Genomic DNA, 14,534 nt, shown 5'->3' with positions numbered 1-14,534 from the left:
TGGATTTTATAGAGTCTGCAGATTTTTCTGGCATGAGAGTGTGATCACACAGGATGTTTAATTTTTAAGGTAAAGTTATTTTAACTCATCTCAGTGAAAGCTATCCATTCTAGCTCTTTCTATGTCAATGGTATAATATCAAACATTAACTTTCACACAGCAACAGATGTCAGTCTATTTACAGTGAAATCAGTCTCTGTATCCTGCTTTCATCCGTTCTTCATCCCCGCCTGCTCTTTATTTGGAAATGTTAGGAACCAAGTCTTAGTGCTTTCAGGTACCTCATATTTTGTGTCTGAGTCTCCCTTTGTATACCTTTGACAATTTTATAAATCTTAGTCAAGATGACTCAGAGGAAGAACTTTATTTCCTTCAAAAATAAAATTTTCTATTTGGGTTAAGTGGAATCATTCATAGACCTCCCCTCTTTAATTAAAATCTCCTTTGTCTATCCTGCAAAGAAAACCAGTATATTTCTACCTGAAATCAAATCCTGTTTCTCAGTGGTTGGTAATGGACAGAGAATTTGCATGTCAGGAGGGTAATTTGAAGCTTGTAGATCCAGTGCTTGTTTTCCAGAGCCCAGCTTTCATGTGGCTTTCTCTACTTATTTCTGCCATCACTCACATTACTCCAGGGACATAAATGACACAAGCCTAATAATTGGAAATAAAATGGCTATTACCAAAGAATAGTAGGGTTAACTACCAAAAAGATGAACATAGAACAAACATATAACTAGATTATTAGCTTAAATATAAAGCTCTATAATCTTAAACTTGATTTCTCCTATAGGATGCTAGCCTCCCTTGTATGATAAAGGTTTTATGAGACATTTAAAACCTGGCCACTTCTTCAAAATCTAGAGCCAAGAGAAAGAGTCTCAGAAAGAGAAATAGGTTCCCTTCAGCACATGTATATAAGACCTGAATTGTATGTTTCAATTTCCCACCTCAACACTTGACATTGGTTGATTGACAGTAAGATTAATCCCTTTCTTCAAAGTAGACTAATTTATCACTAAGGGATATAGCCCTATTCATGATGTCAAAAGGATAATTCTCTCAAAATAATTTAAAATAAATATAACATCTGTTTAAGAAAGACATATGGAATAAGATGTGGGTAATATCTTTTTTCACATCCTTAATAAGATTTAATTCTTGAAAAAGCAACATTACAAAAGTTAGGCCAATGAAGGCAATTCTGAAAGCCAGAGCTGGTATTCAAAACTATTTTAAGAAATGAAACTATAATGGATGCCTAATTACAATTACCATTTTATAGAACCTTAATTTGATTTCCACTTGAATGATTCTTTTGAAGGAAAACACTCCTGTCTTCTTGTTTTAATTCTGTATTTTTCGTCTAGGATAATACCGTTTAACATTATCCTGCTAAACTACGAAAATAATGCCCTTGTCTTCAACTTTGCAATGATGATGATATTTTTTGTTGTTGTTGTGAGTAGTTTTCCGGTGCTATGTGCTTATATCTAACTTTAATCTACTTTCAGCTTCTACTCATTCAAAAGTGTTTAATATCCATTGGATTGTTTAGTTTCTTCTCATTCAATGTAATAATATAATAATGATGTAATAATTCATGTCTATCACCTGGCAATTTGTTTTCACTTTGTTACTTGTTTCTTTATTTCACCTTTCTTGACTTACTTTGGGTTAAGCAAGTATTTTTATTCTATTTTTCTCCTTGAACTAGCCTTTTAGTAATCTATTCTTGGATTACCCTTAATGATTTCTCTATACTTTAATGTATTCCCCTGGCATAGTACAATCTACCTTAAATGTTTTTTATGGCTTTCTGCAAGAAACTTAACATGATTTAATTCATGCATTGTCTCTTGCCCTTTTTGCTGTTCTTAGTGTAGGGGAGGAAAACTTTTCCCTTCTTCCCTTTTAGGTTCTTTGCTGGTCTAATAATTAAATGGCCATGAGACACATTAACAGGAGAACAACAAATTTAATTTTGTACATATGGAGCTTATAAAAATATGAAACTCAAGGAAGTGACCAAAGCAGGAAGCTTTTATACCTTTTAGACAAACAAATATTTGTGAAGAGTTGACAAAGGGGTTTGGGTTTGTGGTAGCAAATCAATAAAGAAGTAACAAAGTTGTTTATACAGCCTTTTCAGCCTTGAATTCCCTATCTCTGGTGATAAGGATGCCTTCTACCCTCCTGGTATAGGAAGGGCACCTTCACATGGGGGATTTATTTCCTGCTTTCAGAAAGACAAAGGAGGGTCAGAGTGTCCTTCTTATACTAGCTGTTTCTTAAGTAAATTTAATTCAAAATAATCAACATGCTAAAGTGACATATTTTTTGGGGTGGGTGGCAAATTTTGCTCCCCTTCATTGCTATTTATTTCATTGTGGTGTAGGTTATAATTCCATAGGCCATTGTATTTTTATTGAAGGATAAAATACAAAAAGGTGCATAAAGTGCTGTGATCTTAGGTTTTCACCTTGATTTTATACACACACACACAAACATGCACACCCACACATACATATTTATACATATATATAAAGAGAGAGATGTTATTGTGTACATGAATAGCTCATTCTTTGTAATTGCTATGTAGTGTTCCACTTTATGGGTATACTTCAACTTTTATCCATTCTTCTGTTGATGAGCTTTCAGGTTTTGGCTATTGTAAATGGCTGAGAATATGCATGTTTTTTTTGTGGATATATTTACTTATTTTTCTTTGATATATGCTCAGAAATGAAATTACTAAGTTATAACTTGGGTATACTTTAGCTTTAGGAGAAAAATGCCAAACTTCTCAATAGTACATGTGCCATCTTTATACTGGCACCAGCAATGGGACAGTTTTAGTCATACCACGTTCTTGCCAAAACATGGTTTTAGCAGTTCTGGTGGGTGTGTAATAGTATTTTATTGTGTTTTCAATTTGCCTTTCTGTATTGGTTTTCTACTGTTGCTCTAACAAATTACTATACAATTAATAGTTTTTTTTTTTTCAATTAATAGTTTTAAAAAGCAATCTGATATGGTCTCACTGGGCTTAAATCAAGGCATCAGCTGTATTCCTTTCAGGAGTATCTGTTTCTGTTTCTTTGCCTTTTCCAAGTTCTAGAGGCTGCCCAGATTCTTGACTCATGACCCCTTCCTTCCTCTTCAAGGCAAGCAACTTTGCAACTTCAACCAGACTTCTGTAGCACATCCCTTGTTCACCTGCTCACCATAACCATCTTGAAGTTTTGTGTTTCCTTCTGGGTTTATTTACCTTCAGCCTGAATTAACTTCCCTTAATATTTCTTCTGCTGCAGATCTTGGTGATGAATTGCCTAAGTTTTTGTTTGCATACAAACATATTTATTTTACTTTACTTTTTGAATGATATTTTTGCTGGCTATAGAATTTGAGACTAGTAATTTATGTTTCTTTCTTTTAGCATTTTAACACTAATATTCCACCTTTTTAGTCTTTCATTAAAAATCAATTATCACTCATTATTATTCTTTGAGGTTAATGATTCTTTTTTCTCTAGCTGAATTGTTTTTTTCATGTTCAATTGGCTATAGCAACATGACTACAACATACTTAGGGTTTGCTTTCTTTGTAATTATCCTGTTTGAGGTTTGCAGAACTTCTGGATTCATGGATTGACAAATGCCTTGCATCGATTTTGAAAAATTCTCCATGTATATTTCTTCAAATATTGTTTCTGTCCCATTTTCATTATTTTTGTCTTCTGGAACTCCTATTAAATATACATTAGACCATTTGACTGATCATCATATCTCTCAGGCTTGGTTCTTTCCAGCTTTTTCTCTTGTCTCAGTTGAAATATATTCTTATAACCTGTCATATGTTTACTAATTTAATTTTTGTTTTATTTATTCTCCTTTTAAACCCCTCCATTGAGTTCTTAATTTTAGATTCTGGATTTTTCAGTTCTAGGATGTCCATTTGTTTTTGTTTTTTATGTACAATTTGATTCTTTGTTGAAATTCTATTTTCATCTATTTTGCATCTTTTTTTCTGTATTTCAAAAAATATGTTAGTTATAATTATTTTAAAGCCTTTGACTTTTAAATCCATTCTCTGGATTATCCATGGAGCTGCTTCTATTTTATATTTTTCTCTTAATTAACAGTCACATTTTCCTGTCTCTTCCCCTTTCCACAAATTTTAGTTAAAAATACAAAAACTATAGAACTTCAGATAACATGCAATTTATTTCCTAGAATAGTTCCTTTTGCCATCAAATCCCCTCTCTCTGTGTTTTTCCTATATATGGAAATGATGGGCTACAGATGATAAAATATTCACTGAGTTAAATGAAAAAATTCAAAATTACAAGGTATAAACTCCATATCTCTGTCATTGCTAGAGTCATATTGCCATCTGAAAGCTTTTCAAGAAAATCAGGGCCAGAAGAACTTCAAAATTCTAATCAATGAGGATAGGAATAAAATTAAGATACTTAGAATAATAAAATAGTAGACACCTAGGAAGGAACTTATGATAAGAGCCATTATATATCTGGGAACAGCATTAGTAAGTTACCTTAGTTAACTACAAAAATGTAATTAACATCTGTGTAGAAGAATCAAAAATTCCAACCTACTAGTTTCCATAGTTCTCATAATTCCCATTCATAAAGGCTGCAGGGATGCAATAATCATGTAAGATTTCTCTGTTTGGGGTTTTCTTTTTCACTAATCAAATTTTTTTTTAGTTAAGGAATACTTTAACATTTTTAACACTTTTCTTGTTTTGCAAACTTGTTTTCTTAGTCACTGATCTTTAATATGTCTTAGTTATCTGTAAAATGAGAGAAAGGAAACTATAAATGTTTTAAATCTTTGGTTTGGAGAATATGTTATTTCTAATGATGTGTCAAAATAGATATTTGATACAACTCAGTTTTTAATCTAAAATCACCCACAGCTTACTCCACTTGATAACCTTCATTAGGATACGATTTTTGATGATTAAGTTGGTGTCCAGAGGCAGTGGTCTGGAGTTCTACAGGTAAATCCCCCCCCTTTTTTTTTTTTAATTTTTATTTATTTATTTATAGCTGTGTTGGGTCTTCGTTTCTGTGCGTTTCTGGGCTTTCTCTAGTTGCGGCAAGCGGGGGCCACTCTTCATCGTGGTGTGCGGGCCTCTCACTGTCGCGGCCTCTCTTGTTGCGGAGCACAGGCTCCAGACGCGCAGGCTCAGTAATTGTGGCTCACGGGCCCAGTTGCTCCGCGGCATGTGGGATCCTCCCAGACCAGGGCTCGAACCCCTGTGCCCTGCATTGGCAGGCGGATTCTCAACCACTGCGCCACCAGGGAAGCCCGGTGGATCATATTCCAAGTAAGTGTGGCTTTTCATTGCTCTGAGAGTTTCAGTATTCTAGAACACACACCTAACACCAAAAGCTGAATGCCAGGATGCTTTTAGTCTTTGAATATATCTCAAATACTGGCTTTCTAACTTTTGAGTTGATGAACCCCCTCTAAATATGCTTGCTTAGTTTTAGGCTATACTTTGCTTGCCACACTGCTGTTTTGTTTTTTCTTAAATAACTTATGCCATCACTCAGCCTTAAGACCATCAACTAACTGTGCAAGAGTTCTTGTAATAAGCTATAATTTGCACTCCATTAAAATGAGTTATAAGGAAAGATCACGTGTCTCTCCTCTCCCCTTGAATTTGGCAACGAATTGTCTCTTTGAAGCAAGTTTGACACTGATGCTTCTTGCAGGCTGGGTCACCCTAGAGTAGCAAATCTCTATGATTGTCATGTGACAATCACAAAATTTATTAACTTCTACACATTTACAGGTTTTCCTCCCCTGTAATGGTATGAATTTTGTCTTTGTGCCTCTGCCTCTTCATTCTACTACTCTCCCATTGTCCTCTGAGAAAAGGTCTGTTCTTGTCAGCCTATGTCCCAAGCTTTTGGTGGCCTTAAGTAAAAACATGTTATCAGGGTAAGATAAGATCAAAGAAAGAGTTGGAAAGACTATAATAGTATTATTTGTTGCAATATTGCCCAGGCCTTCCTTTATTGCAGAAAATGGGAATAGAAAACAAAGAACAGGAAAAAGTAAAGTTTTGTTCTTTCAAAACATAAAGTCAACCAAACAAAAACAACAACCACACACACACAAAAATCAACAAAAATTCAGAGATTTTTAACTTTACCTATTAAAGTAAAAAAAGAACTGAGACGGAGAGTATGAGAAAATGAGCAGCCGATGTGAGGATGTGAGAAAGTTCAGGTGTGTGAGAGAGTGGAAATGGAGAGAAAAATGGGGTTTTAAGAACTTTCATTTTAGGTTATACATTGGATATCCTTTAATATTCTTATATAAATGTGCTTCAAGATTTTTAATTATTGTTGGCAACTTGACAGTGTCTTTAACTGGGTCACTAAAATTAGCCTGAGCCAAACGGGAGTCCATCTGGGGGCCTCTATGACTTGCACCCATCGTCACTGGTTTGCCTGTTGTCAGATTCAGTGGGTATGTTTCTCTTTCTGTCCTCCTGTCTCTTGATCTCCTGCCAGAATTTGGCGGGATATACCACTCCCTCCTTCTGGAACACCGTCCTCTTTCAGATCCTATAACACCATTTTCTTCCAGTTTTTCTTCCATTTCTCTGGTTATTCTTTACCTTTGAGCTCATCCCCTCTCCCTAATACAGCAAGCAATCCCTCAGGACTCAGTACTAGGTCTCTTCTCCTCTGTATATCCTCTCCTGTGCTGAGCTGCCCTAATCCTGTGGGTTTAGAGATGGTCTGTAGTTTGATGATCCCCAAATTTATATCTGCAGTCCAGACCCAGGTAATTATATATTTGAAAATTTCCTTGGATGTCAGACTAGGGTCTCAAAATTTAAATTCTAAAACCGACTTTCTGCTTTTACTCTTAAAGTCTTATCTACTGTATTTTAGCAAATAGAACTACCATCTCTTTAGTTCCAAAATCAATATACCTGGGAATTGTTCTTCTTTTTACTTTTATCCCCATGTCCAATCTATCAAGTCCTGTCATTTCTTCCTCTAAACTATATCTCACATCTGTACATTTTTCCGTCATTCCCAGCATGGCCCTCGTCACCTCTTCATGTCTCTGCACTCTACCTCTATTACTTTTATTTAACTCATTCTTCAAACAATTGTGGAATAATATTTTTTTAAAAAACACAAATTGGACCATATGATATCCTAGTAAAATTTACCAATGGCTTTTTTATTTTCCTTCAGAGAAAATCTGAATTTCTAATATTGGCATTCAGGAACCTGAATGCTCCTCTGGTTCATCTTAACTTATCCAATCTCGTATTATTTTCCCTTTTTCCACATTCCTTCTACATAAACATTGCTTACTTCTTAAAATGTGCTAGCTATTTCTCTTGTTATAGCCTTTGAAATTACAGTTTTTGCTTTGATAAAAGCTTTTATTTCAATTAACTATTGTTAGGCAACTGTCAAATCACTGAATAAGGTGAAATATCACTTTCTAAGGAAACTTCCTTGATGGCTTTTAGTAAATAATAATAAAAAAAAAAACCCTCCTTCTATTACTCTCTCAGGACAATCTGCGTCCTTCATAGCATTTGGGCATTTACAGCTGATTTTTTGTTTACTCATTGTTTTCAGCTCCAAAATGGAAGGGAATTTGTTTTACTTACCAAGTGCACTGCTTGGCACAAAGAAGTCATTCAACAAATACTAGACAAATGAATAACATTTTTAAAACGAATTTATTTCCTTTGGTCTACAACTGATGGGTATTGTGCAGGTCTTCAACATACAGCTTTCTAAAATAGATATTTCTTTAAGAGCACAGTCTTTTTTTAGAAGAACGAATTAATTAATCCTGTAACTGCTACAACCAGTTATTTAGTATAAACTGTCTTCTAGTCATCGCATGAAGCTCCTCTACATGCTCTATGTCATTAACTGCAGTATTATTTCTAGCTCCATTTAATCAAAAAATAAATTAAAAGTTGGAAAGGTTAAGTTTATAACCTTCTTGAGTTGAATTAGGAAAACAGAGTTTCATAATACCATAAAGTTTCACAGTATTCAGCCTTCTCATCTCGGAGGCAAGCCACTAGCCATGCAATTATCCTGGGATCATGGTGACTGAAGTCTTTTATTTTTCTTGGTGGACTCTCATGGTTTTCAACTGTAGAGCTCGTCACTCTCTCCCATGAAAATCTACATCCAAGGATCAAGAAGATGTAGAAACAGTTTCCAAAATTTTCCACCCTTCATAATATGTACATGAACTGAGGCTCACTTGTTTATCATTCAAGTCTCTTTAATTACCTCTGATTTCCTGGAGGAGAAAAATTTTTTTGAAAAGGACTACTTCTGCCACTTACTCTGGTTGTTAAAAGTGTAAGTTAATATTCTTACTTCACAATGATTAATGTGTTTAGTGAGCTGTTCAACATTTATTATTCAACACATTTCTGTTATGTAAAAACATTACTTTTTCATTTTAGAAAATGGAATGGCCAACTTGGAGAGTTTAGTTTCACTGTTTGGCACTCTGGCATTTTTCTCTCATCTGATGACCAGAACACAGAATTGAACCTGAAGTGAGTTTAGTTTATCCTGAGCAGGTGGTGGTTAGTCCAGAGCCCTGGGACAGAGTGAGAATCTCTGTTAACATTTCCATCTTTTCCTGTGCTAAGTAGCATCTGATTGAATCTAGCAGCTGCCCACTCTCATAATAAGATAAACTTCATGATCAGTAATCCTGAGGAATCCCTGTAAAATAAAAAAAGGTGCATGTAGCCACATGAATACATAAATTAAATTCAAAATATTAACAAACTCTTTTTTAAATTAAAAAAAAAATTAAAGTACACCATACTTTTTTTTTTTTTTTTAATGAATTCAACTAAATCCTTAATGTAGGAGTTGGAAACTGGGTTCTACCTTGATTTCAGTAGATCACTTCATCTTCTTGGCTACAATTTGTCACTGATAAAATAGGGAGAGGTAATGTCTTTTTTCTTTTAATGAGTCAAATTGGATATTATGAAAGTAATTAAGCTATTTTGAGTTTCTTAATGGTTTTTAAGGAGCCGATTTTAATTTTATCATATCCTGTGTAGTAGCTCTTCTCCACCGACGAATCTTACCTTCTGGTACTCATCTGTGTGTTCTCCTCTACTGCCTTAAGTCTGGGCTGACTTTGTAACTTTTTTTTTTACCAATACAATATGGAGAAAATGATACTGAGTGATTTCCAAGGCAAGGACAGAAGAAGCCTTGAATCTTCTGCATTAAGTCTCTTAGAAAGCTAGCTTTGGGAGAATTTAGCTGATGACATGTAATAATTCTTACCACCCTGAAACTGTCATGCTGTGAGGAAGGCCAAGCTAGCCATCTGGAAAGGCCACTTAGAGATGTGACTGGCCAGCCCCTGACTCTTCCAGCTATCTCAGTTCTGATCCAGACATTTGAGCGAAGCAGACAACTTGAATCTTTAATGCAGTGCACCTTCAAATAACTCCAGCCCTACCCTCCACCTGCATATAACTCCATGAGAGACCACTAGTGAGAACCATCCAGCTGAGCCCAGTCAACCCTCCAAACTAGGAAAGATAATAATACATTGTTGTGTAAGCTTCTATGTTTGAGATTAGTTTATTATACAAAAATAGAGAACTGGAACACCTTCATATTATGAAGGTGATAATAGCTTTTTGGAAACCACTTGTTGCAAGTAGACATAAGTATACAAATAGAGATTGGAAATGTATCTCATCTTATCTCTAAAATTAAACACTTTTTGGCTTCTTGGTATTGAGGTACAGATGGAACATACACACACAGTCTGGGAAAGAAGAAAGACATAAAATTAAATATTATTGCATTAATAATTCAAGAAAAATCAACAAAAATACTAAGATTCAGGAGTTAGAAACGCTATTGAATTTTTCACTCTTCAAGGCTACCAGAGAAAGAAACATTTTTCTCATGCCTTTCCTTTTCTACTTAAAAGTTTGTGAGAGGCTATGTGATTTACGCTGGGAGATATACTTAAATAAATGAACTTGAATATCAAGAATGAGCAGGTGGCCTTTAGCATTCCCTCTTTCTAAGACCTGCAGGTGACTTTGGTAGCACAATAGTAGGTTACACATTCCTCTTTGGATGCATTGCACACATAGTCTTAAAAGAATAATTCTCTTCTGTTCACGAGAAATTTTCTTATACAAAATTTCGAGCTTTAGGAGGGATTTCAAGACCCATAATAATAATGTTACATTTCTCCTTCTGCATAATAAATCTGCATGAAGATTTCAGCATAAATAAAAAATTAAGTATGTGATGGGATAAGTTTTAAGAGACATTTTATTGAATTCAATTTAAAAAATATTTAAAGAAAGGTAATCTATCTTTATACTTAAAACAAACTTACCTGTGTCCCAAAGATATATAATTTCTATGTTATTAATATTATTTCAACTCTATAAAATTATTTCAAAATCTCTGTGTCTGTATTACTAGATTTATAGCAGCTGTTAACACATTAATATTGAAAGTGGTGGGTTGGCTTCAAACTGAAGACATATTCCAAATTCCAATGAGTATTTCAATATATGACAAATATTTTCTTAGAATTTTGACTGATGGGTTGAGAAAATTCTGATTCTGAAATCAAGTATAATTTGTTGATTTTCAACGGTTGTTTCTTCTACTCAATTTGGCTTTCTGCTTCTAACACAGGAACAGATGATGTGAATATAAAATGATTTCTTTTCAAAGTGAAAGTTTCACAAATTTATTTTTAAAAGTAAGTTCAGAATCTTTAACCTTAAGATACTCACAAAATAGCACTCCCGAAAGACTAACAATGTTTCTTTATAGATGCTATATGGAATTAACTTCAGAACAAGATCAATTTTGAAGAAAACAATGCTTTGTTGTTACAACTAATACCCTGAAATAAACCACACTTAAAACTCTATAACTTGTAAAACAACCCGTAAACCAAACAATAAAGTAACCATGACAAAAAACAAAAAAGAGCTCTAGTTGTGAATCCCTGTACTGTAAACTAGTATTTCTGCTTAGCTAAGCAAACTCTTTAAACATTTACAAAGCCATTTCTTTGTTATAAGTAATAGATATAGAAATCAAGTACCTACATTTTCAGAATTTGCCCCAGAGTTATCAGAGAAGAAATAGTTCTTTTGTAACACTGCAGCATGCATAATCAAAAGCCATTACTAGTGTACTCAGATATATTTCTAAGGGTTTTATATGTATCCAATCATCCTGAAAATCCCTCCCTTACTTAGTGACTGACTCAAGTTTACTCTGGTCTTCTATTACAAAGGTTTTGTGTCCCCAGTTATAACTGCAAGAATCCATCTTTATGCAACTCATAATTCTAGTAAAAGCTACTCCAGCAAGAACAATGAAAAAATATAATATGAGGTGGAGCCATGGCCTTAATGAATCTTTTTCAATCTTCTAGATGTTCTTGACTCAGTGTAAAAGGGGATCATATATAACATTGTGATGTGAACACCAAAAAATCGATCTCTCTTTCTGGTTTGGAAGGGGAAGAAGCCTGTGCTGTCTTGCGGACAGTTTGCTTCATGTAGACCTTCACAGTTTTCATAGTTCTTACAGAGGAGTCGGATATCATTGCGAAAGTTTGGATAAGATTCATATTCACAAATTTCTCAAGCTCAGTTGAGGGCAGATAAAGATTCCTTGTAAGACATTGCACTATATTACAAATAACCACTACCGAGCCATGTCTTTTATAGCTTGTATTAGATGTTCTTTGAGTCACATTGAAAAGTTATTATCAAGAAAACCCTCCACTTTGAATATTCTCTTCTGAAGTGATGAATCAACATAGTTTCGAAACTCCAGAAGTGCCAAAAGAGATGGTACAAAAGAGATAGTCTTGGGGATGTTTTCAGATATGGTCCAATGAATCAGAATTCCTTACTACCTTTCAAGTTTGTGTGTGGACATGTTTTCTGCTTAAGACTTTGGTATATCTGGAAACAGTTATGTTATTTAGCTTAGAAAAAACCTTACAAAAAAAAGTAAGTTTAGGGATGACTATAAAGATTGCTAAGAAACTAATCAACCCTCATGAAAATATCAAGGAATTTTGCTTGTATATATTTCAGTTTTCTATGTGATGCTTTTATGAGGTAAACCATTAGCACCTTGACAGCTTCTAGCATCTGGTGGCTAATCAGAGCCTTCTACAACAATTTAAATGGAAGCAATGGTGGAAACAGCCATTAGATCTTCTTACCATGCCCTCTTACAGTGACTACTATGGTACAGGATACTTTGCCCTTCAGGGAAACTAAACACAATAGTGTTCTAGTCAGTGTGAAGGACAGTCTCATTCTCTCCTGAAACAAACAAGACTCAAACCCCACAGAGAAATGTGGAACAACTTATGACAAATTACAAAACTCACAAATGTGCCACAATAAAACCTCTCAAAGCCCCATTTTATTAGGACAGAAAAATAATCTAATCATATTGTAGGTCTTTTGAAGGTGCATTTATACCAATATATTTAGTCTTCTAATTATAAATTTACAAGTATAATGAGAAAACATTAATTCTATTACAGAGTTATACCATCTGTTTAAACATTACAATTTTTAGAATTATATAGATAATTAGGTCTTTGATGAGAATTTATTGTTCTAAAAACTGTATTAGGTTAAATCCATTCAAACTCCCTGTACTAGCACTGAACAGCACAGTACATGAGGGCACAGGCTTTGGCAAAGGCAACCATGTTTCAGTCTCAGTTCTACCATTTTCTAGCTGTGTAATCTTGGGAAACTGCTTCTTAAGTCTCAGTTTCTTCCTTTGTAAAACAAGAATAATAAAATCCTAACTAATTGGCATATAGTGAGAGTGCAACAAGTAATAGCTAATACTACTATACACTCAAAGCAAAACACTAATAATGAATGACACTTATCAGCACTAATGTTTTCCTTAACATTAAATCATTTAAAAATTAATGATATTTTGCTACAGTTATTAAAAGTAACATTGTTAAGTATATGTCCTACCGCCAAATCAGCCATATTCAAAGAGTTTATTCAATTCAAAGAGCTCATAAATTGATCAATTTTAATCATGTGTTTTCTTTTTAAATTGTGCAAACATCTCACATATATGTTTATTTTTATGCAAAATTTAACTCTCAACCTACATAGTAAATTAGGTAAGTATAGTATCATATGTATTGTATATATGTTATACTAGCATGTATAATATATATATTGTGTATAGTATAATATAGCATAGTAAATTTAGACCTTTCTCAATATGAAATGGTGAATAAACCTGGATGTTAAAACAATCAATGTTCTTTTTTAAAGTCATAGTTATATTTGATTATATTATATGAACTGAAGCAATAATTAATCCAGCCAGGCCATATATATTCTAACCTCAGGCTACTTTTATATCCACACAACGTGTATGACCAAGTGTGCCACCCAAAGCTTGGCCTACTGGAGGATTTTCCTTTGCTGTGATCTTTCAAGACCAGGCTGTAGTGTAGTTGCTGTTCATTTTTGGCTTGTACTCACATGCCAAGGTGACCCATCTATAACACAAGCTTGGCCTTTTTCTCCTCTCCCAGCTGGTCGTATATGGTCCATTATACAGCCACAGGCATGAGCTGAGGGAGAGCCATTGAGTTCAGCAATGGTGGTGTGTGTCATGGGGCCCCATCTTCCTCCTCAGACACCTTGCCTGTGTGCTGTAGTCCTATTTGTCCTCAATACTTGATGTTCCACTTCCATCTTCCATTGGATTGTTGCTGGGTCTTCTTGATTATGTTTTGGTGGGTCTGAGAGAGCCCAATATATGGAGAGCAGTTCTGGATTCATGGTCACTTGGTGTCCCTTGGTCAGACATTCCATCGCTATCAGGGCCAAGTAATATGCCAGCAGCTATTGTTCAAAAAATATATAATTTGCTGATCCTTGTGAATTGTGATTCAAGAATTGTGATTCTTGGTATAGAATCACAATGGTCAATCTAATTCTCTCACCTGGGTTTGCCATAAATTCCCCATGGGCACCTTTTCCCAACAACGTAGGGTCTTATGTATCTTATGGCCCAAACCACAGATTGCTTGTACTGTAGCCTAGACTTGCTATAGAGACACTTCCTCCTGGGTCCCACTCAAAGCTATCAGCTTTCATGTCTTCCAATATAGGGGCTGTAGTAACACCCATAGTCTGAATTCTTGGACCATTTCTGGTACCAACTGGTACAAGTTGGGTTCTCCAGAAGTAGATGTTAAGATGGAGTTTGATGTGCAATATATGGTATGCCCTGCGAAGGAGATGGACTTTGGGAGGGGTGGCTCATTGAAGTTGAGGTAGACTCTGAAGGCATTGATGGTTGGAATAGTCCAACAGGTGGGCAGCTCCTCAAAAGAACATCACTCTGATTGATTGTCACACCTGTCTTAGGCCATTTGATCAATGTATTTCCTAAGCATG

General features: G+C 34.8%; 1 long non-coding RNA gene across 1 annotated transcript in view; it reads right to left on the bottom strand.

The window, feature by feature from the left end:
• LOC309661037 overlaps nt 1-14,534 on the bottom strand; it is an 852,613-nt gene that overhangs the window by 671,561 nt on the left and 166,518 nt on the right. The window lies entirely within an intron of this gene.

Source organism: Balaenoptera physalus (assembly GCF_965194825.1).
Source record: "Balaenoptera physalus genome assembly, chromosome: 5".
Lineage (NCBI taxonomy): Eukaryota > Metazoa > Chordata > Mammalia > Artiodactyla > Balaenopteridae > Balaenoptera > Balaenoptera physalus.
This window is presented reverse-complemented; position numbering and strand designations above follow the sequence as displayed.